The sequence below is a fragment of the Polypterus senegalus genome, chromosome 13, assembly GCF_016835505.1.
Source record: "Polypterus senegalus isolate Bchr_013 chromosome 13, ASM1683550v1, whole genome shotgun sequence".
Lineage (NCBI taxonomy): Eukaryota > Metazoa > Chordata > Cladistia > Polypteriformes > Polypteridae > Polypterus > Polypterus senegalus.
This window is the reverse complement of record NC_053166.1, coordinates 87,653,188-87,671,155: the sequence shown is the minus strand read 5'-3', so window position 1 is coordinate 87,671,155 and position 17,968 is coordinate 87,653,188. Positions and strand designations below refer to the sequence as shown.

Sequence of the window (17,968 nt, the reverse complement as noted above, 5' to 3'; positions counted from 1 at the left end):
CAAAAGGCACTATATAAAAATAGACTTGTGGACATCATATGAAGCTACCATTTACTGAATAGAAAGGAGTAAGCTGATTTAGTTGCTGGGCAACTAGAGATAACAGAAAGGAGGCAAGCTGGTCCCTATGGCAACATGAGTCCAAGGTCCAGGCCACCTGGGACACCCCCACCTACACTTGCATGGGTGAAAAGCAGACAGGAGAGAAAGTATAGTACAAAGGGAGCTAAAGGAGTGGAGTAGTGGGCAACCACTGATCTGCTCATTTGGGAGTAGGAGTCGGCGTATCTTACCTTTACTACTGTGGTCTGTGGACAGGACAAGAGAAGGAAAATGACAGAATGAGAAGTTATTGAGAGCGAGGATCAGGCTGAGTTCAGCCCAGAATAGCAAAGAGAGCACGACACCTGGACTTCAAAGAGTGCAATGGAGGTAGCAGAACAAACAAAGTAGCTGCCACTTAAGGCCTCCTGTGTGTCCTACCATGCATCTGCACTTGCACCTATGCCTCTGTCCAGTGGCTTTTATATATTTGGTCTGTCCCAAACAGACACCCTACTCATCACAAGGTTGATGCAGAGAAATCCATCTTGCAGGACAATCTGAACTGCCTTGAATGCAATCTTCAGTCTTGTTAAAGATGCTGCTCAAAATAAAAGTTTATGATGCTAATGGTAAAATACACTGTATTGATAATCACTGTACCCATAGTGCTCACTTTCAAAGATCAATCCATTTTTAAACTGTTTTAGTACAAATAAGGAGAGCGAGGCAAGTAACAACTGTGAGTGGGATGTCATTTCATCACAGGGCTCACTCACACGGACACCCACACTCATTCACAGCTTAGAGTTGCCAATTAACATAACAAACGTGTGTTCAGGAACAGAAAAGTACCCAAAGGAAAACCCAGAAAGACATGGGGAGAGTGTAAACTCCACACAGAAAGTGACTGGACGCAGGATCTGAACCCAGTCTTCTGAACTGTTAAGACAATAAATCACTGGGCTACCATGCAGGCCACTGTCACTGATGATACTTAGAAAAACAGAGCTAAGACTTTGGTCACATCACAAAAACTTCATTTGATAAAACATTTGCTGCAAAGGGTTTTGCCACAGTCCTCACTGAAAAAGGGGCAACATGAAATGAAGATTGACTGGAAACTGTTTCGTCAGGTTTGTCCTGGGTGATATTGTTAGATATGATATTACCGACTGTAAAGTGCTTGACTGCTATGAGTGTGCATGAATGTGCCTGGTGAACAACCGATGCTGGCCCAGGAATGGTGCCTGTCACTACACCCAGGAGAAAATCCATCTATACAGACTGCTGAACTGGATAAAGTGGGTACAGATAATTGTTGGATTAAGTTTATTAAAACAGGTACTGACTATGAAAGATGCTATGCTATATAAACTAAGACTGCCTCTGAAGAATTTTATTATATCTTTTATTGTGTAAAAGGAACTTTATGAAGGATTTAGTAACTAATAATACTCACTGTGAAAATTGTTCCATAAAACAAGCTATAAAGCTCAGGGTGAGTGATTGAACATTAGTACATTAGAAAAACATTTGACAAGAACATGCCATTCAGGATAAACAAAGCTTGCTAATCCTATCCACCTAATTCATCCAAAATGACATCAAGTCTAGAATTTAAGATCGATAAGTCCTAGTGTCCACCACATTACTTGGCTCACAATACGCTTCTGTGTGTGAACAAAACCTTCCTAATGTTTGAGCGACATTTACCCTTAACAAGTTTCAAAATGTGTTCCTGTGTTCATGTTGAACTCATTTTAAAATAACAGTCTTGCTCCACTGTACTAATTATTCCATAATTTTTAAAACTCCAATCATGTTACCTTTTGATCTTCATTTCCTTAAACTGAAAAAGTTCAACTGCTTCATTTTTCCTCATACCTCATCCTCTGCAATTGTGGAATCAGTCTAGTTCAGTGATGGCAAACCATTTAGAAACCAAGTGCCCAAACTGCAATCCAAAACCCACTTATTTATCGCAAAGTGCCAACATGGCAATTTAATCTGACTACCACCTAAAACTGAACACCAGTATAACCAAGGAGCTGGTGGTGGATTTTAGGAGGCCTATGCCCCTCATGGACCCTGTGATCATCAGAGGTGAGTGTGCGCAGAGGGTACAGACCTATAAATACCTGGGAGTGCAGCTGGATGGTAAATTGGACTGAACTGCCAATACTGATGCTCTGTCTGTCTATCTACTGAGCTTTTAGTTTAGAAAAGCCACTCATACATTAACATCTTTTGTCTCAAAAGAAAAGCATAATAATGGAGCTTTCAATGATACAAACAACTTTTGTTGAAAGGTTAAAGTTTGCATTCGGTATGCTTTTGAACAATTAATGTGCTTTTTGCTGTTGTATGCATGCTGATAATTTGTCTAACCTTGGCTCATACTTTGTAAGCTTGAGAGCAACACATGCAGCACTCAGGTCATCTGTTAGTCTGTTTCTGGTGTCAGATTTGATTTAATTCAATCACAAGCATAAGATGTTCCAAACAAAGTAAGGAAAACAATCTCAAGTGCCTTCATTGACTTAAGATTATTTGGCAGTGAATTCCACACTTTAAGGATTTCATTTTCATAACTAACTGTGCTGTCCTTTGTCATCCCTTCGATCCTCTCAAGTGTTTCACGCAGGTCTTCCCTATTAAGCTCCGCCCCCAAAGCTTCCATTATACAGTATATTACGGGGTCGTGGATCAGGTGTGGCGATTAGCAACTCCCGGCAATAATTACAGATGCGGACGACTCCTCACCTATACGCTTAAGCGAGGACTGCCCGCGTCACAAAGCTCCCGGAAACCGCTCCGGCCACTCTACCACAACCCCCTTTAAGCTATCTGTTAAAACTGGCCTTTTCAATTTTGAGCTGTGGACCCGCTATACCACATCCCCTCCAACCCCACCACGAGAATCACAGGCTCAAAAGGCTGCAGTCCGTGCCGCACCCTCAAGCAGCATGTGTGCCGCCCGCCTTACCCCAGACAGGAGAGGAAGGAAGTGCTCCCATTGGGCTGCTGGGCAGAGGGGCGGGTGATGTGAGAAAAGTCCTCCGGCGCGCGTGAAGAGGGGGAGCGGTGAAGGGAGCAGCCCGGCCCCACATTCCTCTGGCTTTATAGTAACGAACTCTGTGCTCGGGCGATGGCGCGCGTGCCCACTGAGAGGGCTCTGAGTGCCCCCTTTGGCACGCGTGCCATAGGTTCGCCACCACTGGTCTAGTTGCTCTTCTCTGGGCTTTTTCTAGTGGTGCTATGTCTTTTGATTAAAACTTCACACAGTACTCCAGGTTGATTAATTCATTGATTGATGGATGGATGAACAGATGGATGGATTAAGTAGTTGTTTTCAGTAATACAGCTTTTTAAAATGGAGGGATGACATGCAGCTTCTAATATAAGAAATGACAATGCAGCCTTTATATGAAGAGAGATGGGGTGTAAGCAAATCTGAATTCTGAGAATGAAAGTGCAGAGCTACCTACTGTGCGCCCCGACAAAGAATAGAAGGAGAAATGCTGCAACATTAAGGAAAACCTTAGTTGGATTAAAAATAATGAACTCTTTAAATTACACAGACATCTTTCTTTCCGGATTATACTAAAGTAAAGTTTGCTTTTACAGACATTGATTTAAATCATTCATCTGCCCCAGTGTGCTTGCTCAAATAATTCATTGTTTAGTTCACTTCAAAAGAAATGACTAGGAAACTGGAACAATGGTTACCTGGCAGGAGAAGCTCCTTGTCCTTGTTGGACTATGTGTTGGATGTTTGTTCAGGTATGAGCTGTGCTCATTCTTTTAGAATTATGTGGCCCTTTCAGGGGTAACAATGAGGTAGCCAGCCTCTGGTCTCTGCTAAGGTACTGAAGCTGAGGTTGCCAGCCTCGGTCAAATAGCTCTATTTGAAAGGCAATGATCTGGGAAGTCCCAGCAGCAGTGCAACTGTTGGCCTTTGTTGAGGTATTCTGAAGTACAGCTCTTTCATGGGAAGGGACCTATGGGCAGCAATAGGTTCTTGGTCCTGTTAAGGTATTCTCGCTGGGTATTTGATCTGTAATGTGGCAGGGGCAGTGACAGACCCTTGGTCACTGTTGTGTTTGAGACATGAGTGATGAGTGAATGTAACATAAGTAATGCAGGGTGTATATGTAAATTAAATTTAGGAATTTCCAGTAGTAATTTGCCCACCAATTTAAAAATAACCTTGGAGGTTAAAGTACCTTTTATGAACAATTTCACATTAAAAAACAATCATGACATAACAAGTTTTAGCTCAATTCAAGGTGTCTTAGTGTCATTGCCTTTCCTGGCAAGAAGGAACCAACCCTCTATGCAGTCCAACCCATTGTAAGGCCCCCTTGTGCACACGATGATCCAATTCAGGGTCACATAACAAACGAGGATTCATTGAGCAGGGTTTACAACACAAACCTTAGGCTAAACACACAGTGATATGATGCAGAGCAGCTAAGCTCCCCGTGTGTACCTTTACTGGCAGATAGCTTTTATTCATAATCAATAAGACACAAAAATTCCTTTCAGACTCTTCGCTAACTCGATCAGAAGTAGCTGCTTTGTGTTACATCTGACATCAGCTGACTGTTAAACAATACGCAGTCCTTGCCTGCCTGGCATTTAAGTGGTGTGCAGTGTTTATGTATTAGCAGCAGGACTATTAGAATTGCAAACTGGAACGAATATAGTCCCTTTTTATAATAAATGATGGCAGCTCTGGAAAAAGCCCTGGAACTCTTGCTGTGCTACACAAGCATGACCTGTGATTAGGTTCCTCTCTAAAATGTGACCAATTTTCACATATATGATCATTCATGTGGTGAACCTGTCACGGATTCTGAGGTGGAGTTGGGGGGTTTGTAATTCTCAGAATTTGCTGCTTTATTTACATTTTCTACTCTCGCTTAACTTGCATATTGGAAGGCTGCTCTGAGAAGGCTGCTCTGAGAGTGAACACACGAGGTGCATTGCAAGTGTAGGATTAAAGAGTTTGTATTTGTGTTTGTATCTGATTTTTTTTACAGTGTAAGATGTCAGATATTCAATAAGTGAGACCTGAGAGAACAAATAACACCAAGGCTGAGTAGCATAACTGTAGGCGGTGCTGGTGAGGCAGTTGCACAGGCGCCCATGGGACTGCACTGTTATTGCTTCACAAGGCTTTATTATTAACATGCTTGCGTACTTGAAATCCTAATGAAAATGTTAATGGTGGTATCCCCACAACTCCATAAAGCCTAGTTATGACTTTTGACCTTTAGTGTAGCTTATATCCCACTGACAGCGTTTAATTTTTTAATTGACTTTACTTTAAATTCATATGGGGTGTGTGGTTAATTTATTTTTTGCACTATAGCCCATTAAATTCAACTTATGCCACAGCTAAGGATGATTCTCATTTAATGAATAAAGTTATTCATTACCCAATATGCTTTATGAAATAGTAAGTGCCACTCACACTTTGTTGCAGGTTATGCACATTCATCATCAAAAACTGCAAACAGCTATTTCCAGCAGTTATTGCAAGGTATCTCACAGCATTGTCAGTGTGCTGTTTCTTGCAAAACTACTACAATTCATTGACATCTGAACATTTTTTAAGCTTATTTTTTAAGCTTGGTTCAAATATTAATACTAACAGTGCATCCGGAAAGTATTCACAGCGCACCACTTTTTCCACATTTTGTTATGTTACAGCCTTATTCCAAAATGGATTAAATTAATTTTTTTCCTCAGCATTCTACACACAACACCCTATAATTACAACGTGAAAAAGTTTACTTGAGGTTTTTAAAAATTTATTAAAAATAAAAAAAACTGAGAAATCACATGTACATAAGTATTCACAGTCTTTGCTCAATACTTTGTCGATGCACCTTTGGCAGCAATTACAGCCTCGAGTCTTTTTGAATATGATGCCACAAGCTTGGCACACCTATCCTTGGCCAGTTTCGCCCATTTCTCTTTGCAGCACCTCTCAAGCTCCATCAGGTTGGATGGGAAGCGTCGGTGCACAGCCTTTTTAAGATCTCTCCAGAGATGTTCAATCGGATTCAAGTCTGGGCTCTGGCTGGGCCACTCAAGGACATTCACAGAGTTGTCCTGAAGCCACTCTTTTGATATCTTGGCTGTGTGCTTAGGGTCGTTGTCCTGCTGAAAGATGAACCGTCACCCCAGTCAGAGGTCAAGAGCACTCTGGAGCAGGTTTTCATCCAGGATGTCTCTGTACATTGCTGCAGTCATCTTTCCCTTTATTCTGACTAGTCTCCCAGTTCCTGCCACTGAAAAACATCCCCACAGCATGATGCTGCCACCACCATGCTCCACTGTAGGGATGGTATTGGCCTGGTGATGAGCGGTGCCTGGTTTCCTCCAAACGTGACGCCTGGCATTCACACCAAAGAGTTCAATCTTTGTCTCATCAGACCAGAGAATTTTGTTTCTCATGGTCCGAGAGTCCTTCAAGTGCCTTTTGGCAAACTCCAGGCAGGCTGCTATGTGCCTTTTACTAAGGAGTGGCTTCCATCTGGACACTCTACAATACAGACCTGATTGGTGGATTGCTGCAGAGATGGTTGTCCTTCTGGAAGGTTCTCCTCTCTCCACAGAGGACCTCTGGAGCTCTGACAGAGTGACCATCGGGTTCTTGGTCACCTCCCTGACTAAAGCCCTTCTCCCCCAATCGCTCAGTTTAGATGGCCGGCCAGCTCTAGGAAGAGTCCTGGTGGTTTCGAACTTCTTCCACTTACGGATGATGGAGGCCACTGTGCTCATTGGGACCTTCAAAGCAGCAGAATTTTTTCTGTAACCTTCCCCAGATGTGTGCCTCGAGACAATCCTGTCTCGGAGGTCTACAGACAATTCCTTTGACTTCATGCTTGGTTTGTGCTCTGACATGAACTGTCAACTGTGGGACCTTATATAGACAGATGTGTGCCTTTCCAAATCATGTCCAATCAACTGAATTTACCACAGTTGGGCTCCAATTAAGCTGCAGAAACATCTCAAGGATGATCAGAGGAAACAGGATGCACCTGAGCTCAATTTTAAGCTTCATGGCAAAGGCTGTGAATACTTATGTATATGTGCTTTCTCAATTTTTTTATTTTTAATAAATTTGCAAAAATCTCAAGTAAACTTTTTTCACTTTGTCATTATGGGGTGTTGTGTGTAGAATTCTGAGGAAAAAATAAATTTAATCCATTTTGGAATAAGGCTGTAACATAACAAAATGTGGAAAAAGTGATGTGTTGTGAATAATTTCCGGATGCACTGTATATAGGCCATTCAAAAACTCTTAATTTCTTATTGTTAATCCATTTTGATGTAGATTATTTTAATATTTCAGATATTAACAACAATAACTAACAGCTTCACATCACTTATGGATGGCCTGAAATTCCCAGCAAAATCTTCTGATACAGAACAGTGTTAGCAAAGATAATATACCATTCATGCTCTGGTGCAGCATTTATTCTGGCCAAGGCTGATCTAAATCAGGCCTGATTTTTAGCCTACAGTAGGTACCAAAACAGCTAATACTTATTATCCCAACAAGTCAAGTTCATGGTGAAACGGGGAGGGGCAATAACTTTTTCAAACCATGAGATTGCATGTTTCATTATCTTGTACACAAGACACGGAACATCAGAACATTATACTCTGGTGTCATTATGCATCTCAGAATATCCTTATATATAGTCCACAAAACAGCTGACTAAGGAAAGAAATACAAATATATAGTACATTTTCTTACACAGACTGGCTAAGCGGCATGTTCAGTGTCAAACAATAACTTGGAGGCACACTTTGGCTGTCAGCCTTAAGAAGTAAAATCTAGTGCCTTAAAATTGTAAAAAGGTCTCATCAAAGTCACAAAAGTCAGGGAGTGTCCTAACTGCAGGGAGTAGTAAGTGGCAGGACATTAGTCAGAGTGGATCATGAAATGACAGGCTATGTGATGAACTGAACACAACCAAAATGTTTCAAACCCAAATCATCCAAATCATGATCATGGGAGGTTGGAGCTAATCCCTGAAACATTGGGTGCAATATGGGAACCAATCTTGGACTGGATACGAGTGCATCAAAGAAGGCAGAGCTCAATCAAATAATAAGAATACAAATTTTCCACAGATACAAACACTGGGTGTGGGCAAACCCAAACAAGAAGTTACAGGATGCTCACATAACACTTTTGACTACAGCACATCAATTAATTAATCAATAAATCAGTTAACTGTTAATTAATTGAACAACAAGTCAATTGCTCAATTAAGCAATGAACTAATTAAATGCTTGGTTAATCAATCATGAAACAGATTAACCGATCAAATGGCAAGCATCTCTGACAAGAAAACAATTGTTCTAAATGCCTCAACAATGCAGGAGTGAGAGTTGTTTCATTTACAGTGGCATTGTTGACTGCATCTACTTTACAAAAGAATCCATTGGGCTTTTAATCTGTCCAGCATATAAGATGCTTTTCCCATGAAAAATCAAAACTGAGCTTTGAGCATTACAGTTCTATGTTAGCAGATTGCCACATCAGCTCATTTATTTTATTCAACACCGTTATGAGAGGTCTACACCTATCGGCCATCATCATTTCACCCTTGCTAGGTGGAATAAATTTGTGTAGTCAATTTGGTGTTCTGTCAGTGAAGGTCATATAGTGAAGCAGATAAAACAAGCAAATGTGATCAGGGGCAGATCTACCACCAGGGCATGCTGGGAATGTGCCCAGGAGTATTTTCATCAATACAATACACACCTCTCTCCCACAGCATATGTTGAAATGACCAAGATGGGCATACTCAATGAAATGATGCAGATACCAAGTGCCAAATGACCAAGCGGACTCGACTATATTCCTGCTTGATGAAATGATCAAGTCTCTTTATGCAGAAATGACCAAAGGGACAGCCACCTTGATGAAACGGTCAAGTCTCCACATGCTGAAATGTCCAAGGGGAACACGCTCAATGAAACAATGTAGAGACCAAGTGCCAAATGTCCAAGGGGACTCGTCTACAACCCTGCTTGATGAAATGATGGAATCTCCCTATGGTGAAATGACTAAGATCTGTGAAGGTCTTAATCCTGGCTTGACAGAGATAGTAACTTATAGTGGCTAACTAAAGCAATGACTTGTTATTACTGTATAAGGTATTGTCCCCTAAGCTATCCAAATGACTGAAAAATTCACCCCTTACTACCTGGCAGTTTAAAGATATAGGTGGCAAAAGGGAAAACAGGCCAAGCTCAGAGACAGTATGATTGGGAAAGAACAGTGGCATTTTGGTATCACAAACACTTGGGAAAGAGACACTTTTAGAAGGGACAAAGCCATCCTGCAAAGCCACACAGAGGTTGTATTTGTGTGTGTGTTGAAGGTAGATGAGAGTGATAAAGAGAGATAAAGTATGATCAAGATTGGGTCATGGCCCCTTCTTCAGGCAAGGAGTTATCCTTAAATAGAATATGTTTCAGCCAAAACCTTGGGCCTATCTTGTGAAATACCTAACCTAACCTCTGCCAACACTTTTCTTTTTGGTTGATGGAGGATTCATCCAATGCAACTCAATCAGTCTTTTATGGGATGATTAGATCCATCCTTCCACCCATTGTTTGAACCTGCAAAGCAAAGTCAAGAAGAGCCAAAGCCTACAAGAGCAGCAATGGGCACAAAGAAGGAATCAGCCAGTGGACAGGATGGGAGTCAAAGACAAAGTGCACTTTAATTCGAACAAATATACTCATTCTCAAAATGACGTAGAGGCAGTCTGGTTTCCAGGGTTACGGTAAGGTTATGGTCAGCCAGTTCCTTAGCAACCAGTAAAACAAACATTAGAAAGCCTTGCTGAGATAAGTTTGAATTGATGCACAGCAAACCATGGATAGTCCTTTGTCTCTTTTTATACACTCAGTGTAATGCAGTACCGATTGGGTGACAATGGTAGGCAGCACTTCAAGAAGGTCAATCACATGCTGGGACTGAGCTCTTGAAAATGTTAGTGGTGGCTAGAGGAACGAATTGAACATATGTCTAATTTGGCATTGGCTTCTGTTTCGCACCATACCTAGTTGGCAGTGGTACCCAAAATGGAGCAGGAATGACCAATTGACCCCCAGATACCCTCCTCAACATCAATGAACTACACTGCAAGACAGACAGAGTCTTGATGGCAATTTCCAAGAGCTTAGCACAAGAGGAGTAGGGCAATGGCACTTGAAAGTTGATGAAGCCAAGTAGATATATCAGTGGGCCCCTCATCTAGGGCATGAAAGGGGTACTTGCTAAGAAGACAGCTGTCACTGTAGTTCTGTCATGGTTTTAGGACTCTCCAGAAAACCGGATGAAATCACTACAATTATACGTGATTGTGTGTAAAGGTGAATACACCACTAGAGCAGTCTTGCGTTTAAACTTTTCTTAAGCTAATGTTAAGGTCTGACTTCATCCATTCCCCAGCCCAATAAATTGTTGTAGAGCCTGTAAATTATACCTAAGGCAGAATCAACCCTATGTCTATTTCTAGTCCAATTCAATTTCAAAAGCCTAAAGCATTTCTTATCTGCTGGATTTAAGAAGTATGAAGCACACGAAATGCTTTGAGGTGAAGAAGGAGGCCAAAGTTGAACCTCACTAGAAATAAACTCCTTAGTTGGGAGCTCTTCAGTCACTTCAGGCGCAGCTTTCCTGAACCTGTTTATTCCAGTGTTACAGTACCATGAAAAAAATGAGGAGGACTTCTTTCAGGGGCACAAAAACTATATTTACACTTAATTTCAGTTAAATCAGTGGGATACTCATTCATACATCTAGCCTCTTGGAGCCTCATCACAACTGCCATAAATGTTCTCTGCATTGAACATACATCTACTTTGGAATTAAACTAGCTGTTAGCTTAGCATGTCAATTCTTCAAAACTTTTAAGAAACATTGAAAAATCTTTGTTATACATGTCTATTCCACCCACCCAGGCTCATGCTAGTCCCAACAAGCATCGAGTGCAAGTCAGGAACAATCCCAGGACAGGGCAGCAGCTCATCGCTGGATGAATATGAGCACACACATACACTAGTAGTGTCAATTTAGCATCACCAAATCCCCTAACTTGAATGCCTTTGGAAGGAAACTGAAGCACACGGAGGAAACCCACTAGGAAAACATACAAATTCCAGGTAGAGGACGTCAGCCCCTTACTGCAAGGCAGCAGCACTTCTGCAATGCCACTGTGCCTCCACATGTTTAATTATTTACAGTATACATTATTTAAATGAATTTAACAATTTATCTGTAAAATGTAATATACATTAATGCATTTCATCATAAAAATGATATCAAGTATACATCCTAGTATTCTATAACAGCACACAGCTCCAAGAGGATAGCCCTTGGAAAACAAAATCGACTTAGAAACCAGCCACCATCATGGGACAAGAAATTGATATGATCTCTAAATATTCACTCTCTTTTGATTCTTCCATTTGTGATGTCTTCTAACAACGCAGTTTGGCCCTTCTGTGTAGCATTATATTGTTATAGATTGATTACAATCAAGCACCTAAAAAGTGTAAATGATATGCAATTAATTTTGGTGCATTTGATAAAGCCTGCGTCAAGGATGTGGATCTAGAAAAGAAAGGAAGCAGAAACGTGTACGCACGGTGTGAGGCTACCATGAAAATGTGAGTAGCATTACGCCAAGTCTAGTTTTTCTACATCTCGACTTGAGCGTGGAAACAGCATACATACATAACATTTTTTTGCTTACACACCATTTATACATGAGGCCCCAGGTCTGTTTTTTTCTATTTTTTCTGAGAAGACAAGAAGACATGGAGAATATATTGACTGACCCAGCTGGCACAGAGGGCACAAGGCTTTGTGATCCACAGTTGCATAAGTGAGATGTGATCAAGTGCAGATAAAGGGCCACCTTGAGCACATTGCCTTTGAGAAGCATTCTTGGATACCCCCTTGGAAGTTTTCACATTTTATTGTTGTACAACATTGAATCACAGTGGATATAATTTGGCTTCTTTGACACCAATCAACAGAAAAATACTCTTTAATATAAAAGTGAAAACAGATCTCTGCAAAGTGATCTAAATTATTTGCAAATATAAAACATAAAATAGTCGATCTCATAAGTATTTACACCTTTAACCCTTTAAACTCATCCTAATTATTTTGGACCGACTGGCAGGACTGAACAATAATGTCTCTCTATTATATAAAAAAATCTTGGGACGAAATGAGACCTGTTCAGAGAGACGAGACGTGACTTTCTCAGAAAGACACTTTCATGTCCTGTGAGACGAGACTTTGTGCCAAGAGATTTCACCACACCCGGGGCTAGAAAAAGACAAAGAGTAGATGACAAAGTAGAACGTCGTAAAGAATTAAAAAATGTTGGCGCGATACACATGCAAAGCAAGTTAGAGAAAATGGAAGCAGGAAAATTCGAAAGTCTCAAAAAACTGATAGTAAAGATTGTATTAGTGCAAACAAACAGAAATTATTGCTCGGTGAAATAACGGAACAGTGAAAAGAGATCGGATATATTGTTTGGATTTAAACTTTTAAGTCGGAGACTTGTAGAGCGTCTAATTTGTGTTGCCAGGAGGGGACAGTTCCGTCTCTCAGTTAAAAGAATAGAAAATCTGCCACTTCATAGGGGCGCACCTCGGGAGCGGGACCCCCAACAGGAGCAGAGGATGTCAGGGGGAGAAGAGAAACAAGGCAGTGAGACAAAAGGACAGCTGGGGTACAGGCTTTTAAACGTTCGAAGCACTGCATGAGATGCAGATCACGCGGCATGGCAGCAGCAGCAAGCCAGTAGCTGATCGATCAAAGAAGAGGTAAAACAAAATTGTATTTGTTTCCCATTGTATTAACATTTAAGAGGGGGTTTCAGAGGAGCGACTGTGTCTCCTTCGGGTGCGTTCAGTCCCCCTTTCCACAACTCGAGTAACAGAGATGTGAAGTGGCTGGCGCGTAGTGCAGGCTGGTCTAGAGTGTTGGCGAGTGAAGCGAACAGGGGGCAAAGCACCCTAGTAATATTAAAAAAAAGTAAAAAAAACTTTCAGTGTTTTGCTATTAAAATGCTGTATTGCATACCCCAGAAATATTTACTTATTTGACTCACACCTTTATCCAAAGTGACTTACAACATTTACGATTACAATTGGTTACATTTCTCATGGTTTGCCAATTGGAGATGAGGCAGGTCAAGTGACTTGCTCAGGAATGCACAGCCTCAGTAGTGGGATTTGAACCCACCATCTCAGGCTTTGAGATCCAAAGCCTAAACAACTTCACCATACGTCCTGCCATTGTAAGGTTTCATTTCTTCCCTCAAAGATGGACAAATTGCTGTATCACAGCAGCATCTGTGTGGAGTTTGCATGTTCCTCCCGTGTCTGCGTGGGTTTCCTCCGGGCGCTCCGGTTTCCTCCCACAGTCCAAAGACATGCAGGTTAGGTGCATTGGCGATCCTAAATGGTCCCTAGTGTGTGCTTAGTGTGTGTGTATGTGCCCTGCGGTGTGCTGGCGCCCTGCCCGGGGTTTGCTCCTGCCTTGCGCCCTGTGCTGGCTGGGATTGGCTCCAGCAGACCCCTGTGACCCTGTGTCAGGATATAGCGGGTTGGATAATGACTGACTGACAGCAGCATCTGCACCAACCACCCTCATGTCTTTCTTGGATATCCTGATTCAGCCGTGTACTATCTGAAGGACAGACTACTATCTACCACATGAGAGGGATGTTTCAACTTTCAAATGACAAAAAATTCCACTTTCTATGTTTTCTAATTTCTATATTTAAAAAAAAGTATTTTTTTTATAAAGAAGTTTTTGAATTTTGTAACTACTTGTATTGTAATTAGGATACATAAAAACATTTCTTTGCCAACTATACATGTTCTGACAGAGTAAGATCCACCCTTTAGAATGACACCTAGGTCATGGGTCTTCAAAAATAGATGTGTATGCTACGTGTACTTATTCGAAAACAGTAAAAATGGTGAAAAAGAATCTAATATTTGTACTGCAGTACAACTATATACAATATCTGTAGATATGTTATAACCATTTTTTCTGGGTGTTCCTGATGCATTCAGTGATACTTTTATAGTGTTTGGAAACTTAGTCCAACATCTGTGTAAATAAGAATAACATTCAAAGTTCATTATTTGGTAAAAATGTTAGTGAATTTTGCAACTAACTATGCTGTAACATATTCTTCAGCAGTACAATTCTGAACGAGAAATGCCTGAGCTTTATTTTGAGGGGTAAAACATGAATATTGAGTGAAGCGTGATGAAGTGATAGCCAGTTAATTCAAAGTAGCAGAAAACAAACAAACAGGAGTTTGCATTTAAAGGGTGAATATGGCACACCTAATCCTTTACTGGTGCAGCCAATTGGTTTTAGAAGTCACTGAATTAGTTCAGTGGCGATCACCTGCCCTATTGTCAAGGGGTTTACGTTGATTGTAGTAGAGATTCACCTTATCTGGGAGGTCCAGCTGGGAGTGAGCTAGTATGGTGGCCTAACCTACACAACAAAGATGAAAAAACACTCCAAACAACTCAGTAAAATGATGACTGAAAAGCACAAGACAGGGGATGGAGACATGAAATTATTAAATGTCACCGAACATCCCTTGGAGTATAGTGAAATCAGTCATTAAAAATGAGTGATTGTGCAAGAAGAAGGGACCACAAAGAGACCTGCGATGACTATGAAGGACTCACAAGTGACAGTGGCTGAGATTGGAGAAACAACAGTTGTACCCTGGGTGCATCACCAGCCACAGCTTTATGGGAGACCCTCAGTTTAAAAAATGCACATGGCATCTCAGCTAGAGTTTGCCAGAATGCTCATATGAGACTCTGAAGTGGAAGATGGAAGAAGGTTCTGTGGTCTGATAAAACTAAAGACTATCAGACTGAATCAGACTAAACACCATATTTGATGTTTGCCAAACACTACACATTATCAAAAACACACCTTTCCCACTGTGAAGTATAGAGAGGGCAGCATCATGCTGTGGGGCTTAGTTCTGTGCAGCAGGCTCTAGAAGACTTGTGAGGGTTAAATGAATGCAGCACATGCAAAGAAATCCTGGTGGAAATCCTGATGCAGTCTGCAAGAGACTTGCCACTTTGGGAGAAGATCCGTTTTCCGGCAAGAAAAAGGCTTCATGCATAAATCCAAAACTAGAAAGGAATGGCTCCTGGAGTGGCCGAATCGGAGTCCAGAAATGGAGAAAACTGCAGCATCCAGATGTACAAAGCTGACAGAGTCTTGTGCACATAGATATAAGGCTGTAATGGCTAACAAAGATGCATCTACTAAACACTGACTTGTAGGGGGTAAAAACATATGCAATTAATGATTGTGTGTCAGACCACTTTGTAGAAATCTGTTTTCATTTTGACATTAAAGAGTATTTTTCTATTGATCAATATCAAAATAGCCAAAATAAATAAAATGTGAAAACTTTCAAAGGGTTGAATACTTTGTATAGGCACTGTGCATTTGGAAAATGCAGAGCTGGGGGGAGAGTTTGGCTGATAGTTAATGGTAGGTGGTCATGATCAGGTAATGTCGTTGGAGGTGAGAAGAACATGGTAGATATTAATCTCAATATATACTCTCTGAGAAAATTATTAGGGTCACCTGTACCCCTGCTTATCCATACAATTATCTAATCAGCCAATCAAGTCACAGGAATGTAATGAATTAAAATCATGAAGATACACATCAGGAGCCTCAGTCAATGTTCACATCAAACACCAGAATGGGGAAATAATAAAATCTCCATGATTTCAACTGTGGCATGATTGCTGGTGCACAACAGTCTCTCTCTCGTGTTTACTCAGAATGGTGTGAAAAACAAAAAAACATTCAGTGAGCAACAATTCTGTGGACTGAAACACCTTTTTGATGAAAGAGATCAGAGGAGAATGGCCAGACAGGTATGAGTTGACAGAAAGACTACAGTAACTCAGATAACCACTCTGTACAAATGTGATGAGCAGGGAAGCATCTCAGAAGGCATAACATGTTGAACCTTGAGGCACACGGGCTACAACAACAGAAAACCACATTCCATTCCTGTTAGCCAAGATCAGGAACATGAGACTGTAGTGGGCACAGACTCACCAAAACTGGACAATTGGAGACTAGAAAAATGTAGCCTGGTCTGAAGAATCTGTTTCTGCTGAAGCACACAGATGGTTAGGTCAGACCTTGGCTCCCACAGTATGAATCCATGCATCCAGCATGCCTTGTGTCAACAGTCCAGGCTGGTGGTGGTTGTGTAATGGTGTAAGGAATATTTTCTTGGCACACTCTATGACTGTTAATGCTAATCAAACATCTCTTGAATGCCACGGCCTTTTTGAGTATTGTTGCTGACCATGTGCCACAGTTTACCCATCTTCTAATGGCTACTTCCAGCATGATAATGCACCATATCACAAAGCTGAAGTCATCTCAAACTGGTTTCGTAAACGTGACATTGAGCGCAGTGTTCTTTAGTGGTATTCTCGGTCACTGGATCTGAATCCAATAGAACAACTTTGGGATGAGGTAGAATGGGAAGATCAAATGATGAATGTGCAGCTTTCAGATCTGCAGAAACTGCGTGATGCAGTCATGTCAACATAAACCACAATCTCAATGGAATGTTTCCAGTGTCTTATGGAATCTGTACCACAAAAAACTGAAGCTGCTCTGAGAAAAAAGGAGATCTTACCCAGTATTGGTATAATGTTCCTAAGAATTGCTCACTGAGTGTAGATTTAAAGGTTTATAGCAGTGTTTCCCAAACTCCGTCCTGGGGACCCCTGGTGGCTTCAGGTTTTTGTTCCAACCAGCTTGTTTTTAATTGAACTCCTGGGCTAATTAAGTGATGTATTATTTACCAAGGTCTGTGTTTTGGGAACAATATAAAATTAGAAATTAGAAAACTAAGTTTATATATATATATATATATATATATATATATATATATATATATATATATATATATATATATATATATATATATATATATATATATATATAAAAATGTACCGAGCAGTTATATGGGAATAATGTATTTTTTTCTTTTTAACAATATTTTCATCTTGATTTTACTTAATCTATTTTTCTAGGTGTTCTATAATTGTTTAATTAATCCGTTATTTACTAATTAGTGGGTCTGATGCTAAAGTAGTTGCAGCCTTTGATTATTCAGTGCTGTTTGCCAGTGTGTCTGCTCTGCTCATTTTTGATTGTCATTAATAAGATACAACAAATGGAAAAAACTGCACAGAGAAAGGGAAAAATATAATGAAATTACCAAAAGAGAAGTTAAGCATTTAAATCTATAGAAAAAGCAGATATATTTCTAAATGTCTTATAAATGTAAAAATTATGCTGCTGTGCTTTTCTGAATGTAAAATAAGAGAAAACAAAATACCAGCTAATTAAATGAGTTCAGTGTTATCAGGTGTTGTCACTGACTAGGAATCTGGTTGGAACAAAAACCTGCAGCCACAGGGGGTCCCCAGGATCGAGTTTGGGAAACACTGGTTTTTAGGGTCAGTATTGTCAAATGTACAGAGTACAGCAAAATTCTTACTTGCAATACTCATGAAGATGGGTCTAAAATAGGAATTGTAATGTTTCATCCCTGTTTCAGGTCTCCAAGATTCAGGAGCAAATTGAAAGATGGCAGCACATCACACCACTGTGCCAATCATGCTGACCATGCACATTAAAGTAATTGCACAGATCTGGGCAAAGTAACAATGAAGCAAATGTGGTGAGAAAGTAAAACAAAAAATGGAAAAACAACAGAGGGCAAATTCAAAAATAGTATCCAAAAACAGAGGTTAT

The 17,968-nt window shown here is 40.6% G+C and overlaps 1 protein-coding gene across 1 annotated transcript in view; it reads right to left on the bottom strand.

The window, feature by feature from the left end:
• The window catches only part of syt5a (synaptotagmin Va), a 56,642-nt gene that overhangs the window by 23,209 nt on the left and 15,465 nt on the right, over positions 1-17,968 (bottom strand). The gene's annotated exons all lie outside the window — the stretch shown is intronic.